Source organism: Caretta caretta, chromosome 14, assembly GCF_965140235.1.
Source record: "Caretta caretta isolate rCarCar2 chromosome 14, rCarCar1.hap1, whole genome shotgun sequence".
NCBI classification, from domain to species: Eukaryota; Metazoa; Chordata; order Testudines; family Cheloniidae; genus Caretta; species Caretta caretta.
The window spans coordinates 32,888,342-32,910,534 of record NC_134219.1 but is presented as its reverse complement, the minus strand read 5'-3'; the positions used below and the strand labels follow the sequence as shown (position 1 = coordinate 32,910,534).

Genomic DNA, 22,193 nt, shown 5'->3' with positions numbered 1-22,193 from the left:
CGGGGGCTATAGGAACCCTCCGAGTCGGGGTGGGGGGATGGAGTAGGGGGTCCCTAGGGAAGGGGGAGGGCTGGAGGTCAGGGGAGGGGGCCAGGCTGGACGCTGACTCAGGCTGTCTCTATCCTGCCCCCCACAGGACGTGACCCCCAGCATCTGGGCCACGGTGCTGGCCATGGTCTGGCTGCACGACTGGGCCGTGGGGTAGCGTGACGAGTCAAGCTGCTGGAGGCCAAGGCTGTGGTCTGGGTGCAGGACTGAGCAGGTGAGAGGGGGCCTGGTGGGTGGGGGCAGGGACAGTGTCCAAGGTCTCGACCCTGAGAGTCCCTGCCCCATGGGACCCCTGAGCCTGGGCCCCAGGAACCTCCATCCTCATGGCCCAGAGCCATGAGCCTGCCCCCCATGTCCTATAGCCCAGCCCCCTTCAGGGCCCTGAGAGCCTGTGCCCCATGGGTCCCCATTCCTGAGATTCCTGCCCCCCAGGGCCCCACAGCCCAGCCCTCGAGAGCCCCCGTCCCCAGCCTCTCCCCATCCCAATCCCAGCACCCTTCCGGGGTTTCCATGCCCCGCCCCCCAGCACCTTTACTTCCCAGCTTCCCAACCCCCACACCAGTCCCCCACGTGCTGTGAGCTCTGTTCCTTTTGCCCCCAGGCCCTCCCCTCGTTCCCCAGGCTGGTGTCTCTCCAGTGCCCCCCTCTCATTTCAGGGGCCTGGCTGAGCGAGTGCCTGGAAGCCGCCAACGCCCTGCTGGGCTGCAGCGTTGGCCCTGCCATCTTCGGGCTCTGAGCCCCCTCCAGGATCCCCGCACCCACTCCCCAAACTACCCTGGGCGTCCAACTGGGAGCCCGAGGACCAGCAGGGGACACTGGGTGCAGACCCACCTGGCTGGCCTGTGCCCAGCCCGGAGCAAACCCCCAGCTGGGATCCCATCTCTGCCACCAGTTTGGATGCATCTGCCTCCCACTGGCTGAAGAGGAGCGATGGCTGCCCCCCAGCTCCACCCCACTCTGACCCACTCTTGAGTAACCCCCACGCTGCTCACAGCCACCGCCTCCTCCCTGCATTGTGGGGGAGTCCTCGGATTGCCTGCATCAATGTCGCACATCTCTTCCCTTTTTACAAATGATTGAGGGGTCCCTCTATAAACAGCCCCCGGCCCCCACCCCAGAGGTGGCTGCACTGACCTCGCCCTGCATGAGCCATCCAGTGTCAACCTAGTCCCATCTGCACGGAGTTCAGCTACTGGACAACCAGCCAGACCAACAGGATCTTTCCTTGTCCAAACACAACCTCACTTTGTCGTAATGGCATTTTTCTCTTCGCTGGACAATCCTGAACACAAACATGAGCACAGTGATTGGCTTAATTCTTCATTTCCTCTCTGCCTAGGTCCAGACTAGAGCTGGTCAGTCATTTTCCAGCTGATCAGTGCTGTGTTGGCAAGTGCAATTCTGTGGTGAAGGCTGAAAGGTGGAATCAGGCAGCAGATGGAGGAAGCTTGCCCCGTGCTGCGTGTGGTGAATCCCTCCCCATTCACCAGCTGCTGAATTCTCTACCACAGGAAGAAATGCTTCAAAACCTGACCGTCCATCTTGATGGTTAATGCTCACGCTGTGTCCATCCTGGGCAGCACCGGGCCCTTCTCAGGACATCCTGGGACTCAAGCAAATGATGAAAGACCTCAGCTGGTTAATTCCCTGGAAAGAAAGTTCTATTTTTATCAAGAAACTGCAGGAACATACGGAAGAAGCAAACAGTTTTCCCACTTCATGTTAGCCAGCACTGACCTCCTTTGAACAGCTTTCAGCATATGACTCTGTGCTGGGTGGTGTCCCTATTTCAGCCTTTCCGTGTCTGAGAAGGCAACTCAACAAATTCAATTTACAGCCACATTGTGCAGCGACTCCAGGGAAGGATTAAGATGCCAGGTAATGGATTAATTGCCTTAAGGCCTGAAGGAATGCTGCCCTGGGACGGAGATTTCCCCAAAGGCCAGACGGAATTCAGAGATCTTAATTCTCACTTCCCGCTGTGAATAGTGGAACTTCAATACCAGCGGTGACACCCTGGCGCCATTGAAATCAAAGGCGGTTTTGTCTTCGACTCCAACGGGCACAGTATTTCAGCCCATATTACGAGGCTTTTGCAAATTGAAAATCCCAACCTACTATCCTGTTCCAAACCCAATGAAGTCAGAGGAAAGGCTCTTTCAGAGAGAGCTGGGGAACCAGCTCCCATTGAAAACTCCAGCCAGAGTGAGTCTTTCCAGTGGTCTTTAGATAAACTCCGTTGGTAGAAGCTGATTGCCTAGCTCCCTTCGGCGCATTTGGATATCCCAGCTTCCAGCTGACTCCAGTGGACTTTGAAGCAGACCCAGTCTGTATTTCTGAGCCTATAGATAGAAAATCCACACACAGAATAACAAAATAAAATCATACGACCGTCTGTACTCACACGTATGTGACCATAAATAGCCTCACGTACTGTAGCACACCCATTAATGTATGAACCCTCCAGCCTGTAATACCCCATCCGTTCCCGTCTGGTCCTGGGTCCGAGGTCCTCTCCTTGGCTCTGGCTGGGCTTGTCATGCTAGCAACTAGAGCAGAGGACTGGCCCATGGTGTTCCCGGGTTCTGTTTTGGTTCCTGGAGGCAAATGTGGCCTAGTGGGTTGAGTAGGTGGGACTGGGACTCAGGACTTCTGGCTTCTACTGTGGTAAAAGCATCACAGAGAAACCAAGACAAGAAACCGATGTAAACACGCTGAGCATAGCAGGAGTCACGCGTCAGTCTTATGGGGCCCCAGCAGGTCAGAGTCTTTCCAACGCTTCCGCCAGCCCAGAAGGTCCTGTCCATCGATGGGTCCGAGTCAGTTCAAGCTCATCCTTTCAGAGCAAAAGTCCTTTCTTTGTTTCCTCGTTTCTGGAAAAGCCAGCTTGACCCAATGTGTGCGAACCCCCGTGAGGGCGTGGAACTTCTGGGGAGCGGATCAGTTTGCGGTGGGGTGTCTGCACTGCATTGTAAACCCAGGCTTGTGGACTCGGTGTTTCCAAGCCCGTGCTTGAGTGTCCACGCTGCATTGGAAGCCTGGGTTTACAATGCTGGGTCTGGGTTAGCTGTGCTAACATGTCCATACTGCACTGTGCAGACCTTCTGACTTGGGTCTGCGGCTTGACCCGCGTCCACACTGCACAGTGACAGGGCTTGGACACGAGTCTCAGTGGGAGTCGGGCTCTGACCCATCCCCCGAGCAGCATCCTAGGACCCTGGCCCTGAGTGCTTCCTGCGCTGAGTCAGACTGACCTGTGTGCACGCAGAAGGGGGCCTTGGGCTCAGACATGAGTCAGAACCCGGGCGTAGGGTGCAGTGTAGACATAGATGGTGAGTTGCTTTGCTTTACTCACCCCTCCCCTGGTATTTTTGGTTCCTGGAGGAGCTGGTATAGCCCTTTCCCATGGAGTTATGTACAATTCCTGACCCACAATGATACATAAACTTAATACAGTGTGGTCCTCAAAATATTGATGGGGTGCGATATCTAAGACTGGCCTGCAGAGAGCATCCCAGTGATGCCCTGGATTGGGGAACATGGGTGCTGAGTTCGATTCTCAGCTCTGTCACTGAATCATAGCGTGATCTTGGGTAAGTCTCTTCATTGCTTTGTGCCTCAGTTTCCCCTTTGAAAAATAGGGATGAGGATGATGATGATATTCCCACTTCCAGTTGTGCTATGAGGATAACTCGAAAAATACTTGGGAGTCAGACACGACAGTGCTGGGTGCGGTATAATGCCTAGGGTAGATACATGAAGGGTAACATCTTGGTCAGTTACTGCAGCAGAAATAGTTCTGAGCAAGAAACTTCACTTATCAAATGTATATTTCACACCTCCTCTTGGAATAAATCCTTTAATCTTTGAGTCAGCAAGAGTAAACCTAGACCATCCCTGACAGGTGTTTGTCCAACCTGGTTTTAAAAACCTCCAGTGACGGGGATTCCACAACCTCCCTTGGAAGCCTGGTCCAGAGCTCGATTACCCAGAGAGAGAGAGAGAGAGTTTTTCCTAATATCCAACCTGAATCTCCCTTGCTGCAGATTAAGCCCATTGCTGCTTCTCCTCCCTTCAGTGGCAATGGAGAAAAATGGATCACCGTCCTCTTCAGAACAGCCCTTCGCTTATTGGAAGCCTGTTGGCAGGTCCCCCTCAGTCTTCTGGTCTCAAGACGAAACATGCCCAGTATTTTAACCTTTCCTCACAGGTCAGGTTTTCTAACTCTGGTCATTTTTGTTGCTCTCCTCTGGACTCTCTCCAGTGTGTCCACATCTTTCCTTAAGTGTGGTGCCAAGAACCGGACACAGTACCCCACTGCGGCCTCGCCAGGGCCGAGTAGAGCAGGACGGTTACCTCCCGCGTCTTACGTACGACCCTCCTGTTAATACAGCCCAGAATGCGACCAGTGCTAGGGCCTGTGTTACACACGAGGGAAGATGAGATGGTCCCATAGTTTCCAAGGCCAGAAGAGACCAGGGAGTCATCCCCTCCCGTCCAGTCCCTATAATGCTGCTTCCCTCTCATTCCTTATCCTTTGCTGCCCTCTGGCGACCGCATGAAGCAGCCAGAATTTCATGGAGATCTGCTGTATTCTCCATCTTTTCTCTTTACCGGTTCGCTTCCAAATGCTTCCCATTTGTCAGTCAAAACTCCTGAGCAGCAAGGGCTGGTTGGGGCGCTTGGACTGTGGATGGGATCGCAGCACCCCAGGCACCCGCTGAGATTTGCCTTTGTATTAAATCACCAGCAGGGAACGCACGTAGGCCCCAATCCTGGTGAGACAGGGCCAATGGGAGGTTGGCCTTTGATCTCAGTGGGGACAGGTTTTGCCCCCACTGTCTATCTAGGTAGGTAAATGCCTCTGAGCACTGTCGTGTCTGAGGACACGCAGGGATGAGATGAGTCCAGTGGAGCTACGGCTGGGTCACACCACCTGGGGATCTGCCCAGCGACTCCAATGGAGCGACGACTGATTGTGGGCCAGATCCTCAGCTGGAGCCAGAGTTTAAGGTTGATATTTTCCAATCCTGACAAGGTGATTTGGGCACACAATTCCCATCACATTTAGTTTGAAAACATCAACCTACGTGACGCGCTCAGTGCCACACAGGGAGTCTGGGGCAAAGCCAGGAACTGAGCTGGAAGTTCCGGGGGCCAGTCCAATGCCTCCAACACACGCTCAGCCGTCACCGCCTCGCTGGGGTCCATAGGTGAGGGTCTCTGGCCTGTGCTATGCCCAGAACAGACTATATCCCAGGGGTCCCTTCCGGCCTTGGAACACCTGGGAACCTATGAGTCTCCTAGTGAAACTGATCCGTGGCTGTTCAAAAGAATTGTTTAGCATTAAGCATCCTGCTCCTCAATGAAAATTGCAACCTCTGCTTTTCCCAAATGAACAGCTTTAGGAAGATTGATTTGTGGCCAACATTTTCAAATTGGGGGACCTAAAATTAATAATAATTAGGCTGGAATTAGGCACCTAAATCCGACTGAATTTCAATGGGATTTGGACATCTAGCTTCTATAAAGCTGCTTTCAAATTGCCAAACTTAGCTCTCATCTGGCACAACCGTAGACCTCAGCCCCATTTGGCGAAACTGAGGCACAGAGAGGAGATGGGTCATACTTTCAAAAGCATCTAATCCTAGTATCCAGAGGGACAGGTTTTTAAAGGTATTTAGGTGCTTTGTGGAATTTTCACAAGTGCTTAAAGAAGTTAGATGCCTAACTCCCCTAGAAATGAAGAGAAATTGGGCATCCAAATCCCTTCGGCAGTTTGAAAATCTTAGCCTTAATGTCTCTGTTTTGGTCTGGGTGTGTTTTTCAGGATTGCTGGGCAGCCCTGGCTCCCAGACAGGTCACTGAGAAATGCAGGTGCCCAACACACCTACAAGTCTGGCCACTTTGATTAGTAAGGATTTTTGCTGGCTAACTTTAGGCACCTCAGTTTGAAAACTTTTGCCTCAGTGATTTGGCTGAGGTTGCAAAGACAGTCAGGGCCAGCTCCGATATTAAAGCTAAGGTCTCTGGATCCCCATCACGTGTCCAGACTATTCTTACGAATTCTTCTTCTTCTCCAAACTTACACCAGTGAGACCAAGGTTAGAAACTGACCTCTGGAGACAAATCAGGGTCTCAGGTGCCCCAATGCATTAACCCCACTTAAGTCACGGAAGGTGAATTCTGATTCACACTATGAAGACCCAGAACTGTAACAGAAGTTTAACATTTTTGGTGATATATTGCTCTGTGTGTATGTATATATGTGAGGAAGGGGGAATTTTTGGTAATATTTTTATGACCTCACTATGTGCCTCGGTTTCCCCTCTATGACCCAGTGCCGGGAAAAGGACTCCGTGTGTTTTCAGGAAAGGCTAAAAGACAGAGGAGTGTGCCTGTCAGCTCCCTGTCTGGGTGGCAGGAAGAGTCGTTAAGGAACTGGTTGAAACTGACCCAGGTGAATAAGAGGGCCAGCGAGACAATGCCAGCGCTGCCTGGATTTCCCCCCTTCTTGCAGGGAAGCTGAGCAAAGACATCCACCTGCCAGCTGGAGAACGGAGGACTGGGAAGGGGTGAGCTGGGGGGTCAGAGGTGACTTCCGGACGCGCTCTCTCCTGGGAACTGACTACGGAGGTTTGACAGACACGCAGACACAGCCTGGACATGGGGTTCACTGCGGCTGGGCGGGACCCCGGGCTGACCAGAAAGGACGACGTTTTCACCTTCATTTCTCTGTGCTAACCTAAGAGCTTCCTGGGCTGTGTCCACGTGACTGATAAACCCAGCTGTTTTGCACACGCTGCCCGAATGTCACCGCGAATCCTGGGGGAGGCGCCCGGGTCCCTGCACAGTGGACACGTCTCTCTCAGGAGTCTGGCTCCGCTGGACAGAGCTCACAGGATGAATCAGGGGGGCTGGGGCCCCAGAGGGTCAGTCCAGGAGGTGGTGAGACCACGTGGCCTCCCCTGAAGAGAGAGTGAGACCCTTTGGGGGTCTGGTCCATTGAAGGGGATCCGCCAAGGGCCTGTTCCAAAGCTGGGGGCGCAGCATGGATCCTGTGGATCTGGGACAGTATGTGTGTGAGGGTGCTCCCCCTGCCGGAGGCTGTGGGATCTCCTGTGTATTTGTTTCAGAGTAACAGCCGTGTTAGTCTGTATTCGCAAGGAGAAAAGGAGGACTTGTGGCACCTTAGAGACTAACCAATGTATTTGAGCATAAGCTTCCGTGAGCTACAGCTCACTTCATCGGATGCATACTGTGAAGTGAGCTGTAGCTCACGAAAGCTTATGCTCAGATAAATTGGTTAGTCTCTAAGGTGCCACAAGTCCTCCTTTTCTTTCTGTGTATTTGTGTGTGTGTGTTTTGTTGTTGTCCCCGGCTGGAGGGAATGAGACCTGCTCAGTGTGTGGGTGCAGGTGCATGCATCCCTGCTGTCCTCTTCCCTCGCTCGGGTGTGGGAGGCGGGATGCGTATTTCCCTTCTGTGCCCTCTCGGAAGGAAGGACACTTGTTCTGTGAGAGTGGGTGGGTGAGGGGGGAGAAGTGCAAGCTGCTTTGTGATGCATGGAGACAGCTCAGTTCTGGCCTGGGCCTGGCCTGGCAGGGGCTGCTGGAGCTCAGAACTCCACAGAAATACCAGAGCTCTGAGGACGCAGGGCCTGGGCCAGGCTCCTTCGCCTGCGTGCTGCAGACAGGGCAGGAGGAGAGCTGCCAGTCACAACTGTGGTGCATTGACAGAGCTCTGGTGGGGGGTGGACTTGGATCGCAGAGGGTCAGGACGGATGGGAACTGTCAGCGCTGTGTGTTTGGGGCAGGGCAGCAATGACAGCTCCTTGCTGTGATGTATGGGCAGCGTCAGGATGGGCACAACAGGGGTATTGTCAGTCAGGGCTGAGATCCCTCAGCAGAGCTGTCAGGGAGTCAGGGCTGGGACCGCAGGGGGCTGCGGGTCGGGATGGAGGGGCAGCAGCACAGCTGTGTGTGTGTGAGCCCAGAGATGGAACGGCGTGGGGGAGAAGGGGGCTGTGGGTTAGGACCGAAGACATCGGCAAAGGTAGGGGTTGCGGGCAGGACAGCAATGCCCGTCAGTCACTGAGGCCTAGAAACCCGGAATTGCCTTTTGCTCAGTGCCCCTGGGCTGTGACGCCTTTGCTAACCTCGTGGGAAACTGAGGTTTGTTTACATGTCTGTTTCACTGCACCCCCCCACCCCCCAGCAAGCCCCTCACATTCCCTTACTACCTGAGGGTCTGATGGAATTTACGAAGGGGGGGATCACCTGTCACAGGCACTGGGAATGAACGGCTTGACTCCTTTGGCTTTACCCATCAGGGCTATCTGCATAGGAACAGGCCTGTCCCTTCCTTTGTCTAACTTTAATCAATGCCTCTGAGTTTCTGTTCTAATCAGCCCCACGAGACTGCCACCGAGACTGGCATTTCCCCCAGTGTTGCCATTCTAATGGCCCGTGGCGGGACCCATTAAAGCAACGAGTAACTTTGTTTCTGCTGCTGGCCCATAACTCCTCAAGAGGGTTGTCAGCTCGCCAGGCCGGGCCCAGCCCTGTGCTGGGCTGAGCCCTTCTCCGAGTGCTCATTAAGACAAGCGAAGTTCTAATGACCAGCGTGTCCTCCTGTCGGTCTCGGTACACTCACAGACGCTGCAAGGCTAATTGGAGAGAGTTCTTTTTAGAAGGAGCTTTGCTAACAGGAATGGTTTTAATGAGCACAGAATGAAGCAGCCTTTTGGGTTGGTTTGTTTTTCTGTTTGTTTTTTTAAATATTTTTGTCCTAAGCAGAGCGTCAGTGAAATTAATGTGTTTCAAATGAAATGGATCCAGGCTGTACAGCAGGTCACCATCGCCTCCTGCAGCACCCCTTGCAGCTGAGGGGGGCTTTGCTGGGTGCTGCTTCTGTCTTCCCCCCGGAGATCACGTTGACTTTAAGGCTAGTAGGGACCATCATGATCATCTGGTCTGCCCTCCTGCACATCGCAGGCCACAGAACCTCACCCACTCCTGGAATAGACCCCCAACCTCTGGCTGAGTTACTGAAGTCCTCAAATCTTGATTTAAAGACCTCAAGTGACAGACAATCCACCATTTACACTAGTTCAAGCCAGGAAGTGACCCCTGCCCCGCACTGCAGAGGAAGGCAAAAACCCCCCAGGCTCTCTGCCAGTCTGACCTTGGGGAAACCCCCCCAAAAACCTGCATGTTCCCACGTCAACTTTTGAATTAATCACACATGTATCTCTGTTAGTTAACGTCCATTCACCTTAGTTCATAGCACTGTCAGGGTACTCACGGCAAGAGAATCTCTCCTGTCTCATGTCAAGGAGAATAAACACATGCAAAAAAAAAAAAAAAAAAAACCCCAAACATTGACATAATATCCCCTCTATTAGGGTTGGATTTTAAAAGGGCTTTGAGAGGGATATAGAGGCCCAGCTCCCCTGGAATTTCAGCTGGCCCCCGTGAGGCCCTTTGACAATCCTGGGCTCTCTCATTTTCTTCACTAACTTGGTGTTTATATCCTGGGAGGCAGTAGCTGGGGAGCTGGGAGCCTGCTGTCTATTTCCATGCCTACCACTGACCAGCTGGGTGACCCTGAGCAAATCACATGACTCCTCCGTGCCTCAGTTTCCCCATCTGCAAAAGGGGGTTAGCCATGCTTCTCTTTCTTGTAAGGACTTTGAGCTCAAGAAAATTGCACTGGGTATGTGGGTGTGATGGGGTGTCCACCCCACACAAGCCCTGAGTGGGTTAATGTGGGCTGGGAGGGGCCAATTAACCTTCGATGCTGCACCTGGAGGGAAACCAGGGCTTGATAGGGCCTAATGGCAGGTGAAGCCCAGCTGTGGGAGGAGCTGGGCAAGCATTATCAAGCCAGGAAGCCCATGCAGGAACGAACTGCTGGGAGGCAGGATGTCTGCAGTTGTTCCTTGGAGAGAAAGAGAGTTGGCCTGGGACAAGGAGGAGATCCAGGGGGATAAAGAAGCCCTGGAGTTGTGCCCTGAGCCAGGGAGTCTGACAAGAGATCTAGAGGAGTGAAGTAGCAAAGGGGCATGGAGGAAACTCCAGGGGTGAACCTAGGGGAAGGCAAGGAGATAGAGCGCTGGGCTGCAGCAACCAGGTCTGAGACTGAGCAGGCCTAGCTTGCAAGTCAGAGGGTGCCTGGGTCCCCCCACCGGTAAAGTGGCTCAGGACCTGGCGTTGGGACAGAAGCTGCCTGAGAAGGCAGATGGATAGCTTGTCGGCTGGGACTGCGTTACCCTGAGGTGCCACATAGTGACCTGGCCGGAGGGCTGAGTCACAAGAAGGGAGCACCCTGAGTTATAGGGAGGGGTAACAATGTGAGCAACTCATGGAAGAGGGCACCAGATGGGGAGAGAACTGATTCCCAGACCAGCTAGGAGGAGGTGTGCCTGTGTTGAGTCACTCCCTTCCCAGGGAGATCAGGCTGAAATTTCAAAAGTGCTGAGGGGATTTGGATGTCCACAACCAGCTGAATGGCCGTGAAAGTCTGTGTGTGTCTGTACTAAGGTCAGGGCTAGCTCATGCGCATTTACAGAGATGTCCTGGTCACTCCAATTTATGGTCCCCACACAGCTCTGCAGTATTTTTTTGGCCCTGCCTGCCTGCCTATGGGGGTCTGACCCCTTCTTCTAGTCTCCTCCTACCTGAATCAGGTTCAGGTGGAGCTAGCCTTTCTGTGGGCCAGGATCATAGAATCATAGAATATCAGGGTTGGAAGGGACCCCTGAAGGTCATCTAGTCCAACCCCCTGCTCGAAGCAGGACCAATTCCCAGTTAAATCATCCCAGCCAGGGCTTTGTCAAGCCTGACCTTAAAAACCTCTTAGGAAGGAGATTCTACCACCTCCCTAGGTAACGCATTCCAGTGTTTCACCACCCTCTTAGTGAAAAAGTTTTTCCTAATATCCAATCTAAACCTCCCCCACTGCAACTTGAGACCATTACTCCTCGTTCTGTCATCTGCTACCATTGAGAACAGTCTAGAGCCATCCTCTTTGGAACCCCCTTTCAGGTAGTTGAAAGCAGCTATCAAATCCCCCCTCATTCTTCTCTTCTGCAGGCTAAACAATCCCAGCTCCCTCAGCCTCTCCTCATAACTCATGTGTTCCAGTCCCCTAATCATTTTTGTTGCCCTTCGCTGGACTCTCTCCAATTTATCCACATCCTTCTTGTAGTGTGGGGCCCAAAACTGGACACAGTACTCCAGATGAGGCCTCACCAATGTCGAATAGAGGGGAACAATCACGTCCCTCGATCTGCTCGCTATGCCCCTACTTATACATCCCAAAATGCCATTGGCCTTCTTGGCAACAAGGGCACACTGCTGACTCATATCCAGCTTCTCGTCCACTGTCACCCCTAAGTCCTTTTCTGCAGAACTGCTGCCTAGCCATTCGGTCCCTAGTCTGTAGCGGTGCATTGGGTTCTTCTGTCCTAAGTGCAGGACCCTGCACTTATCCTTATTGAACCTCATCAGATTTCTTTTGGCCCAATCCTCCAATTTGTCTAGGTCCTTCTGTATCCTATCCCTCCCCTCCAGCGTATCTACCACTCCTCCCAGTTTAGTATCATTCGCAAATTTGCTGAGAGTGCAATCCACACCATCCTCCAGATCATTTATGAAGATATTGAACAAAACCGGCCCCAGGACCGACCCTTGGGGCACTCCACTTGATACCGGCTGCCAACTAGACATGGAGCCATTGATCACTACCCGTTGAGCCCGACAATCTAGCCAGCTTTCTACCCACCTTATAGTGCATTCATCCAGCCCATACTTCCTTAACTTGCTGACAAGAATACTGTGGGAGACCGTGTCAAAAGCTTTGCTAAAGTCAAGAAACAATACATCCACTGCTTTCCCTTCATCCACAGAACCAGTAATCTCATCGTAAAAGGCGATTAGATTAGTCAGGCATGACCTTCCCTTGGTGAATCCATGCTGGCTGTTCCTGATCACCTTCCTCTCATGCAAGTGCTTCAGGATTGATTCTTTGAGGACCTGCTCCATGATTTTTCCAGGGACTGAGGTGAGGCTGACTGGCCTGTAGTTCTCAGGATCCTCCTTCTTCCCTTTTTTAAAGATTGGCACTACATTAGCCTTTTTCCAGTCATCCGGGACTTCCCCGGTTCGCCACGAGTTTTCAAAGATAATGGCCAATGGCTCTGCAATCACAGCCGCCAATTCCTTCAGCACTCTCAGATGCAACTCGTCCGGCCCCATGGACTTGTGCACATCCAGCTTTTCTAAATAGTCCCTAACCACCTCTATCTCCACAGAGGGCTGGCCATCTCTTCCCCATTTTGTGATGCCCAGCGCAGCAGTCTGGGAGCTGACCTTGTTAGTGAAGACAGAGGCAAAAAAAGCATTGAGTACATTAGCTTTTTCCACATCCTCTGTCACTAGGTTGCCTCCCTCATTCAGTAAGGGGCCCACACTTTCCTTGGCTTTCTTCTTGTTGCCAACATACCTGAAGAAACTCTTCTTGTTACTCTTGACATCTCTCGCTAGCTGCAGCTCCAGGTGAGATTTGGCCCTCCTGATTTCATTCCTACATGCCCGAGCAATATTTTTATACTCTTCCCTGGTCATATGTCCAACCTTACACTTCTTGTAAGCTTCTTTTTTATGTTTAAGATCCGCTAGGATTTCACTATTAAGCCAAGCTGGTCGCCTGCCATATTTACTATTCTTTCGACTCATCGGGATGGTTTGTCCTTGAAACCTCAACAGGGATTCCTTGAAATACAGCCAGCTCTCCTGGACTCCTTTCCCCTTCAAGTTAGTCCCCCAGGGGATCCTGGCCATCCGTTCCCTGAGGGAGTCGAAGTCTGCTTTCCTGAAGTCCAGGGTTCGTATCCTGCTGCTTACCTTTCTTCCCTGCGTCAGGATCCTGAACTCAACCAACTCATGGTCACTGCCTCCCAGATTCCCATCCACTTTTGCTTCCCCCACTAATTCTACCCGGTTTGTGAGCAGCAGGTCAAGAAAAGCGCCCCCCCTAGTTGGCTCCTCTAGCACTTGCGCCAGGAAATTGTCCCCTACGCTTTCCAAAAACTTCCTGGATTGTCTATGCACCGCTGTATTGCTCTCCCAGCAGATATCAGGAAAATTAAAGTCACCCATGAGAATCAGGGCATGCGATCTAGTAGCTTCCGTGAGTTGCTGGAAGAAAGCCTCATCTACCTCATCCCCCTGGTCCGGTGGTCTATAGCAGACTCCCACCACTACATCACTCTTGTTGCACACACTTCTAAACTTAATCCAGAGACACTCAGGTTTTTCTACAGTTTCGTACCGGAGCTCTGAGCAGTCATACTGCTCCCTTACATACAGTGCTACTCCCCCACCTTTTCTGCCCTGCCTGTCCTTCCTGAACAGTTTATATCCATCCATGACAGTACTCCAGTCATGTGAGTTATCCCACCAAGTCTCTGTTATTCCAATCACGTCATAGTTCCTTGACATCACCAGGACCTCCAGTTCTCCCTGCTTGTTTCCAAGGCTTTGTGCATTCGTATATAAGCACTTGAGATAACCTGTTGATCGCTCCTCATTCCCAGTATGAGGCAGGAGCCCTCCCCTCACAGACATTCCTGCCTGTGCTTCCTCCCGGTATCCCGCTTTCCCACTTACCTCAGGGCTTTGGTCTCCTTCCCCCGGTGAACCTAGTTTAAAGCCCTCCTCACTAGGTTAGCCAGCCTGCTCGCAAAGATGCTCTTCCCTCTCTTCGTAAGATGGAGCCCGTCTCTGCCCAGCACTCCTCCTTCATGGAACACCATCCCATGGTCAAAGAATCCAAAGCCTTCTCTCCGACACCACTTGCGTAGCCATTCGTTGACTTCCACGATTCGACGGTCCCTACCCAGGCCTTTTCCTTCCACGGGGAGGATGGACGAGAACACCACTTGCGCCTCCAACTCCTTTATCCTTCTTCCCAGAGCCATCAGGGGAGCCCTTGCACCTCTGGATGGGGGAGCTGAGAACAGGCAGGTTTGGGGCATGTACCAAGGACACACTGCTGAGAAGGAGGGTGCTTGACACACCAGAAACTCTCCAGCCCTGGGGTGGGGGGAGGGGAACCCCCACTAAAGTGAACAGGGGCAGTTCACGTGCCTCAGAGCTGTGCTTTCAGGCTGTATTGAGCCCTCCTGGGTGTTCTCTTTCAGCTGAGAACCTCTCAGGGAGATGAGTGGGCCACTTCCCACCTCTCTGAGCCCAATCTGCTGCAGATAGATGGGTGGATCCTCTCTCCTTCATTCTCCCCCTGCTTCATACAGTAATGGAGTGCCAGGGTAGCTCTGCCCTAGCCAAGGTTGGGAAGCCCTTCTTGTTAAGTGGATGACTCCAAGTGCTCTAAAATTCACATGCTTATGCAGATTGTGTTAAAACTTGCCATGGCAGTCCTGGTAGCAATTGCAAACATTGCGAGGCACTGCTATTGCACTAAACCAGTGGTTTTCAGCCTGTGGTCCACAGACCCCTTGGGGGTCCGTAGTCTGCGTAAGATTTCCACAGGGGTGCATACCTTCCTTGGAAATTTTTTAGGAGTCTGCAATGAATAAAGGTTGAAAGCCACTTCACTATAACCAAAGTATGGGGAGGAACACTGCGGAATCACAGAGCAACCGTGCGGCTAAGGGGAAAGCTTGTGCCCTTCCATACCATTGCGTTCAGCAAAACTCAAACTTCAGGTAAGGTAAAAGCCCAAGTCACCTTAACTCTGCCCTCAGTGCGTGCTGCCCCTCCCCCATGACCATAATACACACGCTGCCTCTCTGCCTTGTCACGGCAATGGACGGGTATATCTACAGCTGCCTGGCCCTCAGGGCTGAGCCAGGCCCTGTAAAATGTAACCAGACTTTTACAACTATGATGCTTCTCGGGGTGCCCAGGGCTGGGAGTCACCTTGTTACCCCCTGCCTCCAGCACGAGGGAGTCCTGCCTGTGCTGGCTGAGTGAGAGCTCCGGACACAACTGGCCGCTCAGACGCTCTCCTTTGGTCTCCACCAGCCCTGCAGCCTCACAGTCGATGCACCCCAGCTCCTGAGTCCCTTCAAAGTGTCCCCTTCTGGCATCCACCCCGATCGCTGGGTTCCTTAGTTTCACCTTACCGCCCCCGGTCCTCTGTCACACAGCACTTGAGTTCAGTCACAGTAAAACAAAAGGGAATTTATTTAATAAAGAACAGAGATTCACACAGAAACAAGAGTGAGTGACAGAAGCAAATGGCTACATACAAAACAAAATCATAAAGCACAAACTAGGGCCTAAGCTTACTCATGGTCACCTTTCCTATCTAATAAAGTAGATTCTCACCCCAAAGTTCAGTCTGTCACAGGGATTGCAGGCCCCACGGAGCTAGGACCTGGTCTTTCATAAAGTACCCCTGCTCAGCCAGGTACCTCCTCAGTGAACGAGTGCAGTCTCTTTCTCCTGTCATGTACGGAATCAGTCTTTTGTCTTTATTCCCAGACAGGGCCGTCCCCTCCCCGTCATTTCGTCTTTTTTGCTTCCACGGGGTTTTGATGTTTATAGTGTCTTTGGCTTTCCGTTGATTGTTCTGGGTTGGTTGACAATTGAGCGAAACGTTACATAATAGATGAGCCAGGGAGGGATGACAACTCCCTCCCAGTTAAATGGGCCATCACCGAGACAGGATTCCCTGCTGACTAACTCTTACTCCAAGACCATAAGGGCAAAACTTTTTGTACAGCTACATAATTCCCTATATGTACACCTCGCAATAATTGAGTAGCAGTACATTACAAGCTTTCAGTAGACACCTTGGATGCTACCCTTTATGGATAAACACGTTGAAAAAGATGTATTAGTTGTAGTGAGTTTGTCAGTTCTGAGACAGGAGTTGCTTGTAAACAGCAAACTCTTTGCCAGTTGGCACCAAGGGGCCCCTGTGTCACAACAATCCCTTCGCTGTTGCATGCATGATACCAACTAACCCTATGCTTTCCCTACCCGTCATTAAAGCCGCAGACCACTCTCACATCCTATCTCACTGCTGTCAGTACCCATTCCAATACAGAATCATTTAGGTCAGTAGTTTTCAAGCTTTTTTTCATTTGCGGACCTCTAAAAAATTTTGAATGGAGGTGCAAACCCCTTTGGAAACCTGAGACATAGTGTGCGGATCCCAGGTTGAAAACCACTGATTTAGGTTGTGTCAATAGCAGGGCACTGGGGTCATCTTGCGCCGGGCAGTGAGGACCTCTCAAGGTTCCTTCCCACCCTGCATTTCTGTGATTCACACAGGAACGTAGAGTGGAGCAACTCCAAGCTTGTCAGCAGCAAGGAAAACACCCTTGGGGTTCACAATGCCTGAGACAGATACTCAGGCTCCCTGGACAATGAATGGGGAGCGACAGGACTAAGACTGGGAGTCACAAAAGCCAGTGTGCTCTGCAGGCAGGCGCCTAAGGTAGCCCCTGGGAGATGCTAAGAGGAGTGTGTCCCAAACCTGCCCCCTCAAAAAGTTCAGCACCTAAATCCTGGGCTGGAGGGAGGTGCATACTTCTGACTGGGGCTCTCAGCCCCTCTCTTTGAATCAGACACAGCTGCCCCATAACTCTGAGCCTCAGGGGTTACAGCACTCCCCAAGGACATCCCTGCTCTAAAGGCGTGTTCATTATTTAAAGTCAATCAATTATGACCCTACTTGGAGTGTAGCTTTTAGAAGGAGACTCCAGCCTTCCTGTAAAGTCTCCAGATGATGGCAACTCCACCACATCCCTTGGTAAATGGTTCAGAGTTGTGATGTCCATGGCAATTGGAATCTGGGTTGAATGACTGAAAGACATAATCCTTCCTGCAATGTCTGTCACTAAGTCCAGTAATTTTGTCAAGTGTCCGTCGCACAACATGGTGGTGCTGACCTGTGCTCCAAGAACGATTTGGGGATCTGGAAAAGCAACCTTACAGTGAAAGACTCAAGAACCTCAAACTATGTAACTTAACAGGGAGAAGGTGAGCAAAGCTTCCACAAAGGGTTGACTTGAAGTACCTACAGGGAGGGGTTGATGGTTGCCAGGGACTCTTTAGTCTCCTAGACAAAGGCAAAATGAGAGCCAATGGCTGGCAGCAGAAGGGAGACAAATTTGGGTGAGAAAGAAGGGGCACATTTTTAACAGTGAGGGCAATTGGCCATTGGAACAGTTTGTCCAGGGCTGTGGTGGATTCTGGGTCATTTGCAGTCTTTAAATCAGGGCTGGATGCCTCCTTCTAAAAGATCCTCTCTAGCTCCGGGACAAGCCAGGGGTGTTGCCAGGGGTGGGCTCGGGCTAGAGGGGGTTCACCCCCTGCCAGATCTGAGCGAGCCTCCTGCTTGGTGAGAGCCCGCTGGCTGCCCAGCAGGAGGACGTGCAGGGAGAGTCCCCGTGGCCCGGTGTGGTGCTTCGGGCAGAGTCCATCCTGAGCGTGCCCAGCGTGCCAGGCCTGTCCCCGGTGTGGGGAGTAAGATGGAGGGAGGGGAGGGGAGGGGAGGGGGAAGGGGCTGCAGGGGAGGGAGGGAGACAGACACAGCCAGCTGCTGCCATCAGCACGGCCACACGGCTCCCTGTGCTCCCAGCCCCCCACCGCCCTTCCCTTTCCCCCTCCAAACCCCCATCATAGACCCCCCAATTAATCCTTTCCCACAGTGCCCCTCAACCCTCTCCCATAGCCCCCCAATCGACCCTCTGCCATAGACCCCCCAATACCCTCCTGCAGTTCCCAGCCAACACCCCCACCACAGACCCCCATATAACCCCCAACCCTCCCCACAGCTCCTGTTTAAATCCATCCAACCCCTTTTACCCCATCCCCAAATAAACACATCCACACACCCCTGGAGAAACCCAAACCCCACAAAACCTCCTTCTGCCACATCCCCCACCCACCACACTACACCAACCCCCTTCTCCCCACATATATCCACCTCATGGCACACCCCTCCAACTACACACCCCCAGAAAACATCACCCTGACAGCACCCCCTCACCCCACCCAGACCTCCCCCCGCCGCTGCTCGTCATCCCCCCAGCCCCATTCCCTCATAAACCCACCTCTGAAAACCGTCCCTACGCCCCCATCCCCCACCATCCTCAAACCACTTCCCTCCCCACACCTCCCTCTGTCTTCACCCCAGCCCCTCCTGCCACTGCTCCAGCACCCCGACTCCCCTCAGGGCCCTTTTGTGGCCCCCAACACCCCGGTCCATCTACCCTACCCATCAGCCCGAATGCCCCCAGCTCCTGGCTACACCAACCCCCCTCTCCCTTCTTCAGTCGCTCCGGTCCCCTGGGGCTCACCCCGGAACCCCCCACAGGGCCCCTCACCCCTTTACCCTGACATCCAGCATCCTACCTTCACCATATGTGGGGCTGGGGACCTTGCTTGTCTTCTTGGGGTGGTCAGAGGTCTGAGCCCCACTCATTGGAATGAGCCACCCAGCAAATCTGAGAGTGGGGAGAGCCAACAGGCCAGAGCAGGGCGCCGGGCCCAGCCCCACAGCACGCTGCTGTGGGGTGAGCGTGGGGCAGGCTGGCTCTCCAACCTCCCTCCCCTCCTTGCTGGGGCCTCATCTCCGCACCAGGCTGGGATAGAGACAGCCACCCCGAGACCGGAGAGTGGGGCCTGACCATTTCCCTGAGCTCCCCCAAAGGGTATCTTCACCAGCCCCCTAGGGCGATGGGCCTGAGGGGGGAATCGCTGGCTGGAAAGCTCCAGCCTCTGCTATGCGGGAGATGTGACTAAAATGATCAGAATGGATTTTTTTCACCTTAAAATCTATGTATCTAGGAGCTCCTCTCCCCCCTCCTCTCCCCTCTCTCTTTCCTCAGCTGAGTAGAAAGGAGCACAGAGCAAACCACCTCCAAAGATTTTGACAGAAAACTGAAAAAAACAGAACATTTTTTTTTTGAGAGAGAGAGAGAGAAAAGGTGGGTGAGGTGTTATCTTTGATTGGTCCAACTTCTGTTGGTGGGAGAGACAAGCTTTCATGCTTACACAGAACTCTTCTTCAGTCTGGGAAATGTACTCGGTATCACAGCTAAGTACAAGGTGGAACAGATAGTTTATCATAGCTCACACACATTTCAGGGGACCATTCAAGTTGAAATGTCCCATTTAGTCGGGGATCGGTCCTGTGTGGAGCAGGAGGGGTTGCACTAGATGACCTCCTGAGCTCCCTTCCAACCCTGAGAGTCTGTGATTGGGGACAAAACTGTGTGAGCGAACACACTGCAATGTCACTCCAAGCGACAAAAGTCTCCTGTTTTTGCAGCAAAATAAAACCGCCTCAACGAGAGGCGTAGAGCTTTTTGTGGCAACGTTTTGGCGATAAACTGTCAGTGTGGACGCCACACTCAATGATCTTTCCCAGTGTTGTTCCTCGCTGTGAGCAGACTGTCTCCAGGGCAAGAAGCTTCACAGCTTCCACCTTCCTGGGTCAGACCTCGGATCATTCAGCATCCCCTTCCTCACCGTGTGCCTCCCGCAGTGAGTCCGCACAGGCGGGGCTCCCGCAGAAGCCAGAGGGCCCTGCACCCCAACTCTGCCGTCAAACGTAACTCTCAGCCAGCCAGTAAAACAGACGGTTTATTAGACGACAGGAACACGGTCTAAAAGAGAGTTTGTTGGTACAGAGAATAGGACCCCTCAGTCAGGACCATCTTGGGGGGCAGGGAAGCCAGACCACGTCTGCGCCTCCCTCCGTTTCCCCAGCCAGCTCCAAACTGAAACTCTCCAGCCCCTCCTCTGGCCTTTGTCTCTTTCCCCGGCCAGGAGGACACCTGGTCTCTTTGTTCTCTGACACCTTCAGTTGGCACCTTGAGGGGAGGGGCCCAGGCCATCAGTGGCCAGGAGACAGGGAATTAGCCAGTGTCTATGCTGACGGTATGACACTGGCCCTCTGGGGCTCTGCAACTATCATACCCCCTTATCCCCCCACCAAGATACTTAAGAAATGCATAGGGGAAACTGAGGCACCCACAGAGGATTCAGAGAAAACATAAAGAACAGTCTCACTTCATCACAGTGCTACATAAAAAAAACCCTTAATAATAATAAAAACTTTTTTTGTTCTACACATAAAAGCACACAACTCATATTTTAATATCCATAGTCTTAAACTTTCTGATGCGATGGATGTGCCCTCTCTCCACCATCGCAGCAGCCCCCAAGCTGGGGTTGGGAAGAAGTGGGGTTCTCTCCCCCACCACAGTAGCCCCTGAATTCGAGCTGGAAAGGACGAGGGGTGGGGTGGGGGGCTCTCCCTTGCCAAAGCAGCCACAGAGCTGCAGCTGGGAAGGAAGGGATACTTTCAAATCCGGGGGCGGTGGAGAGGCTTTGTTTGTGTTTGTGTGTGTGTGTGTGCGTGTTCTCTTGGGAAGCAGAGAAGCATCAGGTCAGAAAACCCCTCCTCCATTATAGTCTCCAAAAAAAGTCTCTCATATTACAAAAATTGTAAGTAAAAGCCAGGCAAGGCATGTTAGATTATCTTTTGTTTTTGCTTGTGCATTTTTCCTTGGCTGGAGGGAGGTTTATTTCTGTTTTTTGTAATTTTGAAACTAAGCCTAGAGGAAGTTCTGATGGGTTTTTGAATCTTTTGTTACCCTGTAAAGTTATCTTCCATCCTGATTTTACAGAGGTAATTTTTACCTTTTTGTTTTTAAATAAAATCCTTCTTTTAAGAACCTGACTGATTTTTCCCTTGTCCTAAAACCCAGGGGTTTGGGTCTGTACTCACTTTGTAACCAATTGGTTAGGATATTGTTCTCAAGCCTCCCCAGGAAAGGATATTTTGGGGGGAATAGGAACTCCAAATGGTCCTTTCCCTGATTCTTTGTTAAATCACTTGGTGGTGGGAGCATACTGTCCCAGGGCAAAGAATTTGTGCCTGGGGGAAGTTTTAACCTAAGCTGGTAGAAATAAGCTTAGAGGGCTTTCATGCGGGTCCCCACATCTGTACCCCAGAGTTCAGAGTGGTGAAGGAACCTTAACGGGGGGTGGGGGGTGCAGGCTCTGGGGTGGGACAGGGAAGGGGATGAGGAGTTTGGGGTGCAGACAGGGTGCCCCAGGGCAAGGGCCAGAGAGAAGGATTCCCCCAGCCCTCTCCATGCCGGCAGCAAAGAGCTCCGGGGGTGGGCCCCCCACATCCCCCTCCCGCACCACACTCACCTCACACCACTGTCACTGCACTTGCTCCTAGGGCCCCTCTCAGGTACAGGAAGCCCACTCGTCTCCCCCGGGGTGGGTGTCACCGAGGGGGGAAAGCCTTGGTGGGGGTGGGGCTGCCCTTGTCCAGCGTGGAGCAGGAGCGGTGACTGCAGGTGGGGGGACCCCCTGTGCTGGTGGAGGGTCCCGCCAGAAAATGAAAGGGTCTGAGGGGGAAGGGCAAGCTCAGGGTCAGTCTGCCCTGGCAGTGGTAATTGGGGGGCACTAGGGCCCTGCGATGGCAGGTGATGCAGGAAGGCAGCATGGAGCTGCATGGGAGAGACAGGGATGCTCTGGGCTGTGGGGGGGAGGTGCACAGGAGCAGCAAGTGGGGGCCAGGGGACACTCGGGGGAGGCACATGGGGGCGGCAGGCGGGGCCGAGGGAGAGACCCGGCCCTGAACCCGGGTGGATCCAGGAGCCCAGGCCCTCAAGATTACTGGAGCCCAGGCACCATGGGCCCATACAACTTGCCGCCCCTGTCCCCATGGCCATGGCGGCAGCGGGTTGCTGGGGCGGCAACATGCTCTCCAGGAACCCTCCAGCCTTCCCTATCAGCTCCGCAGCAGCAGAGCCCGGACTGGAGCAAGGGAAACGCAGAATCCTTCCCTCAGGGCTGTCCAGGGTGACCAGATGCCCCGTTTTTATCGGGACAGTCCCATTTCAGGGGACTTTTTCTTATATAGGCGCCAATTACCCCCCACCCCCTGCCCCGTTTTTTCACAGTTGCTATATCTGGTCACCCCAGGGCTGGCGCATTGAGAGCAGAAGTCCCTCTGGCAGTTAATGTTGCTCTAAACAAAGCGGGCGAGGGGTGTGCAGCTTCTTGACACACCATGTAAAGTGATCAGTTTGTAGGGAGGCATAAAGCCCTACACTGATTGCTCTGAGAGGATTCCCC

General features: G+C 52.8%; 1 pseudogene; it reads left to right on the top strand.

The window, feature by feature from the left end:
• The window catches only part of LOC142068404 (von Willebrand factor A domain-containing protein 5A-like), a 268,830-nt pseudogene extending 268,572 nt beyond the window's left edge, over positions 1-258 (top strand).
• Positions 259-22,193: the final 21,935 nt, after the last annotated feature.